This window comes from Oncorhynchus gorbuscha, unplaced genomic scaffold, assembly GCF_021184085.1.
Source record: "Oncorhynchus gorbuscha isolate QuinsamMale2020 ecotype Even-year unplaced genomic scaffold, OgorEven_v1.0 Un_scaffold_496, whole genome shotgun sequence".
NCBI classification, from domain to species: Eukaryota; Metazoa; Chordata; class Actinopteri; order Salmoniformes; family Salmonidae; genus Oncorhynchus; species Oncorhynchus gorbuscha.
In genome coordinates this window covers 42501-50212 of record NW_025745323.1, presented here as the reverse complement: position 1 = coordinate 50212, position 7712 = coordinate 42501, and positions in this window count along the sequence as shown.

Here is a 7712-nt window from a genome sequence, read left to right as displayed (position 1 = left end):
ATGGAATCTATTTCAGTTCTATGAAATCTATTTCAGTTCTATGGAATCTATTTAAATTCTATGGAATCTATTTCAGTTCTATGTAATCTATTTCAGTTCTATGGAATCTATTTAAATTCTATGGAATCTATTTCAGTTCTATGTAATCTATTTCAGTTCTATGGAATCTATTTCAGTTCTATGAAATCTATTTCAGTTCTATGGAATCTATTTAAATTCTATGGAATTTATTTCAGTTCTATATAATCTATTTCAGTTCTATGGAATCAATTTAAATTCATTGAAATCAATTTCCGGTCTATGGAATCTATTTCAATTCTATGGAATCTATTTCAGTTCTATGGAATCTATTTCAGTTCTATGGAATCTATTTCAATTCTATGAAATCTATTTCAATTCTATGGAATCTATTTCAGTTCTATGGAATCTATTTCAGATTCTATGAATCTATTTCAGTTCTATGAAATCTATTTCAGTTCTATGAAATTTATTTCAGTTCTATGGAATCTATTTAAATTCTATGGAATCTATTTCAGTTCTATGGAATCTATTTAAATTCTATGGAATCTATTTCAGTTCTATGTAATCTATTTCAGTTCTATGTAATCTATTTCAGTTCTATGGAATCTATTTAAATTCTATGGAATCTATTTCAGTTCTATGTAATCTATTTCAGTTCTATGGAATCTATTTAAATTCTATGGAATCTATTTCAGTTCTATGTAATCTATTTCAGTTCTATGTAATCTATTTCAGTTCTATGGAATCTATTTAAATTCTATGGAATCTATTTCAGTTCTATGTAATCTATTTCAGTTCTATGGAATCTATTTAAATTCTATGGAATCTATTTCAGTTCTATGTAATCTATTTCAGTTCTATGGAATCTATTTCAGTTCTATGAAATCTATTTCAGTTCTATGGAATCTATTTAAATTCTATGGAATTTATTTCAGTTCTATATAATCTATTTCAGTTCTATGGAATGTATTTCAGTTCTATGGAATGTATGTCAGTTCTCTGCCAGCAGCACACTATCCTGCATCCCACTGCTGGCTTGCAGCTGTGCAGGGTTGGTCCTGGTCAGTCCACCGATGGGGGAGACCAGATGCTGCTGGAAGAGAGGCACTCTTTCCTCTGGTCTAAAAGAAAATAAATATCCCAGGGCAGTGATACGGGACATTGCCCTGTGTAGGGTGCTGCCATTCGGATGGGATGTTAAACGGGTATCCTGACTCTGTGGTCACTAAAGATCCCGTGGTACTTATCATAAGAGTAGTGGTGTTAACCCCGGTGTCCTGGCTAAATTCCTAATTTGACCCTCATCACCTAATCATCCCCAGCTTCCAATTGGCCAATATATCTCCTCTTCCCTGTAACTAATCCCCAGGTTGTTGCTGTAAACGAGAATATGTTCTCAGTCATTTTACCTGGAAAAATAAGAAATAAATCAATCCAAATTCACTGGAATCTATTTAAATTCTATGGAATCTATTTAAATTCTATGGAATCTATTTAAATTCTATGGAATCTATTTAAATTCTATGGAATCTATTTAAATTCTATGGAATCTATTTAAATTCTATGGAATCTATTTAAATTCTATGGAATCTATTTCAATTCTATGGAATCTATTTCAATTCTATGGAATCTATTTCAATTCTATGGAATCTATTTCAATTCTATGGATATTTCAATTCCATGGAATCTATTTAAATTCTATGGAATCTATTTCAATTCTATGGAATCTATTTCAATTCTATGGAATCTATTTCAATTCTATGGAATCTATTTAAATTCTATGGAATCTATTTAAATTCTATGGAATCTATTTCAATTCTATGGAATCTATTTCAATTCTATGGAATCTATTTCAATTCTATGGAATCTATTTCAATTCCATGGAATCTATTTCAATTCTATGGAATCTATTTCAATTCTATGGAATCTATTTCAATTCTATGGAATCTATTTCAATTCCATGGAATCTATTTCAATTCTATGGAATCTATTTCAATTCCATGGAATCTATTTCAATTCTATGGAATCTATTTCAATTCTATGGAATCTATTTCAATTCTATGGAATCTATTTCAATTCTATGGAATCTATTTCAATTCCATGGAATCTATTTCAATTCTATGGAATCTATTTCAATTCTATGGAATCTATTTCAATTCTATGGAATCTATTTCAATTCTATGGACTATTTCAATTCTATGGAATCTATTTAAATTCTATGGAATCTATTTCTCGGAGAGTGGCAGTCTGTTTAGGTACTGATACAGTTACTGTGTTGTAAAAACCTTGTCCTTGTCACCGTGTTGCAATAAGGAGTTTGAGGTCGCTAGCTGGTGTATTATAAATCGTTTCTGGATCTTCCTGGTACAGTGTGTTATTATAATGTGGTTGACAGAGATGTCCTCGGGGAGAATTCTTCCCATTCATTTCTACAGAGACAAAATGCTGAATGATGACAGGTGTAGAGATATGTGACACTGATAGTGTTGTCTGTCACAACATTCTCTAGATGTTTAACTCCTTAGTACGAGAGAGAGAGAGATGAAGGGTGAGAGAGAGAGATGAAGGGTGAGAGAGAGAGAGAGAGAGAGAGAGAGAGAGAGAGAGAGAGAGAGAGAGAGAGAGAGAGATGAAGGGTGTGTGAGAGAGAGATGAAGGGTGAGAGAGAGAGAGGGATGAAGGGTGTGAGAGAGAGAGAGATGAAGGTTGAGAGAGAGAGAGAGAGATGAACGGTGAGAGATGAGAGAGAGATGAAGGGTGAGACAGAGAGAGAGAGAGAGAGAGAGAGAGAGATGAAGGGTGAGAGAGAGAGAGAGAGAGAGAGAGAGAGAGAGATGAAGGGTGAGAGAGAGAGAGATGAAGGGTGAGAGAGAGAGAGAGGGATGAAGGGTGTGAGAGAGAGAGAGATGAAGGTTGAGTGAGAGAGAGAGAGATGAAGGGTAGGAGATGAGAGAGAGATGAAGGGTGAGAGAGAGGGAGAGATGAAGGGTGAGAGAGAGGGAGAGATGAAGGGTGAGAGAGAGAGAGATGAAGGGTGAGAGAGAGAGAGATGAAGGGTGAGAGATGAGAGAGAGAGATGAAGGGTGAGAGCGAGAGAGAGAGAGAGAAAGAGAGAAAGAGAGAGAGAGAGATGAAGGGTGAGAGATGAGAGATGAAGGGTGAGAGAGAGAGAGAGAGAGAGAGAGAGATGAAGGGTGAGAGATGAGAGAGAGAGATGAAGGGTGAGAGAGAGAGAGAGAGAGAGAGAGAGAGAGAGAGAGAGAGAGAGAGAGAGAGAGAGAGAGAGAGATATGAAGGGTGAGAGAGAGAGAGAGAGAGAGAGAGAGAGAGAGAGAGAGAGAGAGAGAGATGAAGGGTGAGAGATGAGAGAGAGAGATGAAGGGTGAGAGAGAGAGAGAAATGAAGGGTGAGAGATGAGAGAGAGAGAGTGAGAGAGAGATGAAGGGTGAGATGAGAGAGAGAGATGAAGGGTGAGAGATGAGAGATGAGAGATGAAGGGTAAGAGATGAGAGAGAGATGAAGGGTGAGAGAGAGGGAGAGATGAAGGGTGAGAGAGAGGGAGAGATGAAGGGTGAGAGAGAGAGAGATGAAGGGTGAGAGAGAGAGAGATGAAGGGTGAGAGATGAGAGAGAGAGAGATGAAGGGTGAGAGCGAGAGAGAGAGAGAGAGAAAGAGAGAAAGAGAGAGAGAGATGAAGGGTGAGAGATGAGAGAGAGAGAGAGATGAAGGGTGAGAGATGAGAGATGAAGGGTGAGGGAGAGAGAGAGATGAAGGGTGAGAGATGAGAGAGAGAGATGAAGGGTGAGAGAGAGAGAGAGAGAGAGAGAGAGAGAGAGAGAGAGAGAGAGAGAGAGAGAGAGAGAGAGAGAGAGAGAGAGAGAGAGAGATGAAGGGAAGGGAGAGAGATGAGAGAGAGAGAGAGAGAGAGAGAGAGAGAGAGATGAGAGATGAAGGGTGAGAGAGAGAGAGAGAGAGAGAGAGAGAGAGAGAGAGAGAGAGAGAGAGAGAGAGAGAGAGAGAGATGAAGGGTGAGAGATGAGAGAGAGAGATGAAGGGTGAGAGAGAGAGAGAAATGAAGGGTGAGAGATGAGAGAGAGAGAGAGTGAGAGAGAGATGAAGGGTGAGAGATGAGAGAGAGAGATGAAGGGTGAGAGATGAGAGAGAGAGATGAAGGGTGAGAGATGAGAGAGAGAGATGAAGGGTGAGAGATAAGAGAGATGAAGGGTGAGAGATGAGAGAGAGAGAGAGAGAGTGAGAGAGAGATGAAGGGTGAGCAATAGCCCTCCTTGTTGTGGGGCCAAGTGTTCCAGTATTTATGCTGCAGTAGTTTATGTGTCGGGGGGCTGGGGTCAGTTTGTTTATCTGGAGTACTTCTCCTGTCCTATTCAGGTGTCCTGTGTGAATCTAAGTGTGCGTTCTCTAATTCTCTCCTTCTCTCTTTCTTTCTCTCTCTCGGAGGACCTGAGCCCTAGGACCATGCCCCAGGACTACCTGACATGATGACTCCTTGCTGTCCCCAGTCCACCTGGCCATGCTGCTGCTCCAGTTTCAACTGGCCTGGGCCCTAGGACCATGTCTCAGGACTACCTGACATGAGGACTCCTTGCTGTCCCCAGTCCACCTGGCCATGCTCCTGCTCCAGTTTCAACTGTTCTGCCTTACTATTATTCAACCATGCTGGTCATTTATGAACATTTGAACATCTTGGCCACGTTCTGTTATAATCTCCACCCGGCACAGCCAGAAGAGGACTGGCCACCCCACATATGCTCTCTCTAATTCTCTCTTTCTTTCTTTCTCTCTCTCGGAGGACCTGAGCCCTAGGACCGTGCCCCAGGACTACCTGACATGATGGCTCCTTGCTGTCCCCAGTCCACCTGACTGTGCTGCTGCTCCAGTTTCAACTGTTCTGCCTTATTATTATTTGACCATGCTGGTCATTTATGAACATTTGAACATCTTGGTCATGTTCTGTTATAATCTCTACCCGGCACAGCCAGAAGAGGACTGGCCACCCCACATAGCCCGGTTCCTCTCTAGGTTTCTTCCTAGGTTTTGGCCTTTCTAGGGAGTTTTTCCTAGCCACCGTGCTTTTACACCTGCATTGTTTGCTGTTTGGGGTTTTAGGCTGGGTTTCTGTACAGCACTTTGAGATATCAGCTGATGTACGAAGGGCTATATAAATAAATTTGATTTGATTTGATTTGATTCCTCTCCTGTCCGCCTGTCCTTCTCACCTGTCTGTCCGTCCCTCTCACCTGTCCGTCTCAGGTGGGTTCTGAATGATTAGTACGTTAACTACCTACCTACCAACCGTGAAACACAACTTATCACTGATCTGCTATGATCAGGTCTCATGTAGAGGGTCAGCTCTGCACTACTGACAGACTAGTTTAGGGCTGGACCTCCACACACACACACGCACACGCACACGCACACGCGCACGCGCGCGCGCGCGCACGCACACGCACACGCACACGCACACGCACACGCACACACACACACACACACACACACACACACACACACACACACACACACACACACACACACACACACACACACACACACACACACACACACACACACACACACACACACCATATTAATGAGATAACGAGAGTACAGAAAGAGATGTTTCTCAGTTCATGAAGCAGGCCCATCAGTCGGATTCTGTAAAATACCACACAGAGATGTCCACATATCACAAAATGTAAGGGAACAATGACGATGACGTCAACATGCAGTAATCTGTGACCCACTCCAAGCGTATGGTAACCCTATGAATCCTCGACACCTCACACAGCTATACCATCCGTCACGTTGAAAAATGTGCCTCAAGGTGGAATCCCATCCAAACATCAGGTCTTTGCCCCAAATCGCACCCTATTCCTTACATAGTGCAATAGTTTAGGCCAAAACCATATGGGGTCTAGTTAGAAGTAGTGCACTCTGTACAGGGAAGAGTGTGGCCTTTTGATGTTGGGAGTTCCCTGCCCTCATAGGCCCCTCCCACCAGGCAGGTTGGCATGACAACAGAGGCCCCTGCCAACATGCAGGTTGGCGTGACAACAGTCATAACAACAGAACACATCCCTCCCACTCACTCTGCTTGGGAGTTACACTGAGAGACAACCCCATGTGATTTACATCTAACATCACCACCATTACAACCTCATAACCCCCACCACCCACCATGGCTGACCCCCTTCCCCCCCAACCCAAATGCATTCTGGGTTTTAATCAAAACACACCAGCCCAACTGTAATAGTCTCTCTCTCTCTCTCTCTCTCTCTCTCTCTCTCTCTCTCTCTCTGTCTCTGTCTCTGTCTCTCTCTCTCTCTCTCTCTCTCCCTCTCCCTCTCCCTCTCCCTCTCCCTCTCCCTCTCCCTCTCCCTCCCTCTCTCTCTCTCTCTCTCTCTCTCTCTCTCTCTCTCTCTCTCTCTCTCTCTCTCTCTCTCTCTCTCTCTCTCTCTCTCTGTCTCTCTCTCTCTCTCTCTCTCTCTCTCTGTCTCTGTCTCTCTCTCTCTCTCTCTCTCTCTCCCTCTCCCTCTCCCTCTCCCTCTCCCTCTCCCTCTCCCTCTCTCTCTCTCTCTCTCTCTCTCTCTCTCTCTCTCTCTCTCTCTCTCTCTCTCTCTCTCTCTCTCTCTCTCTCTCTCTCTGTCTCTGTCTCTCTCTCTCTCTCTCTCTCTCTGTCTCTGTCTCTGTCTCTCTCTCTCTCTCTCTCTATGTAAATTGAGGGTAATATGTACATGTAGGTAGAGTTATTCAAGTGTCCATGCGTAGATAATAACAGAGAGTAGCATGGTGCAGCTGCAGAACTTTTTGAGGATCTGCGGAGCCCCAGTGTTGCTGATCAGCGTGTCGGATGTGCTGTTACCTACCCTCACCACCTGGGGGCGGCCCGTCATGAAGTCCAGGATCCAGTTTCAGAGGGAGGTGTTTAGTTCCAGGGTCCTTAGCTTAGTGATGAGCTTTGAGGGCACTTCGGTGTTGAACGCTGAGCTGTAGTCAATTAATAGTATTCTCACGTAGGTGTTCCTTTTGTTCAGGTGGGAAAGGGCAGTGTGGAGTGTAATAGAGATTGCATCATCTGTGGATCTGTTAGGGCGTTATGCAAATTGGAGTGGGTCTAGGGTCTCTGGGATAATGGTGTTGATGTGAGCCATGACCAGCCTTTCAAAGCACTTCATGGCTACAGATGTGAGTGCTACGGGCGGTAGTCATTTAGGCAGGTTACCTTAGTGTTCTTCGGCACAGGGGTGGTCTGCTTAAAACATGTTGGTATTACAAACTCAGACAGGGACAGGTTGAAAATGTCAGTGAAAACACTTGCCAGTTGGTCAGCGCATGCTCGCAGTATACGTCTCGGTAATCCGTCTGGCCCTGCAGCCTTGTGAATGTTGACCTGTTTAAATATCTTACTCACATCGGCTGCGGAGAGAGTGATCACACAGCCATCCGGGACAGCTGATGCTCTCATGCATGTTTCAGTGTTACTTGCCTCGAAGCAAGCATAGAAGTAGTTTCGCTCGTCTCGTAGGCTCGTGTCTCTGGGCAGCTCGCGGCTGTTCTTCCCTTTGTAGTCTGTAATAGTTTGCAGGCCCTGCCACACCCGACAAGCGTCGGAGTCGGTGTAGTACGATTCGATCTTAGTCCAGTATTGACGCTTTGCCTGTTTGATGGTTCGT